This window comes from Nestor notabilis, unplaced genomic scaffold, assembly GCF_000696875.1.
Source record: "Nestor notabilis isolate BGI_N333 unplaced genomic scaffold, ASM69687v1 scaffold6286, whole genome shotgun sequence".
In the NCBI taxonomy this organism is placed as follows: Eukaryota; Metazoa; Chordata; class Aves; order Psittaciformes; family Psittacidae; genus Nestor; species Nestor notabilis.
The window spans coordinates 56,432-56,995 of record NW_009933233.1 but is presented as its reverse complement, the minus strand read 5'-3'; positions in this window follow the sequence as shown (position 1 = coordinate 56,995).

The following is a 564-nucleotide window of genomic DNA, read 5'->3' as shown; positions in this document are numbered from 1 at the left end:
CCCCCACAAATCTCCCCCAATGGCACCCCCTCCCCTCCCATCACAACCTCCCCTCATGGCTGCCCCTTCTTTCCCTTCACAATCTCCCCTCATGGCTGCCCCTCCTTTCCCCTCATGATCTCCCCTCACAACGGCCCCTCATACCTCATGGCTACCCCTATTCTCCACTGATGATCTCCCCTCATGGCTACCCCTTTTTTCTCATGATGTCCCCTCATGGCAACCCCTCCTCTCCCTTCACAATCCCCACTCATGGCAGCCCCTCCTCTCCCTTCATGATCTCCCCTCATGGTTGCCCCTTCTTTCCCCTCATGATCTCCTTGGCGCCCCCCCCTTTCCCTTCATGACCTCCCCGCATGGCTGCCCCTTTTTTCCCCTCACATTCTCCACTCATGGCAGCCCCTCCTCTCCCTTCATAATCTCCCCACATGGCTGCCTGTTTTTTCTCATGATCTTCGGTCATGGCAGCCCCTCCTCTCCCTTCGTGATCTCCCCGCATGGCAGCCCCTCCTCTCCCTTCATGATCTCCCCTCATGGCTGCCCCCCCTTTTCCCTCCTCATTTC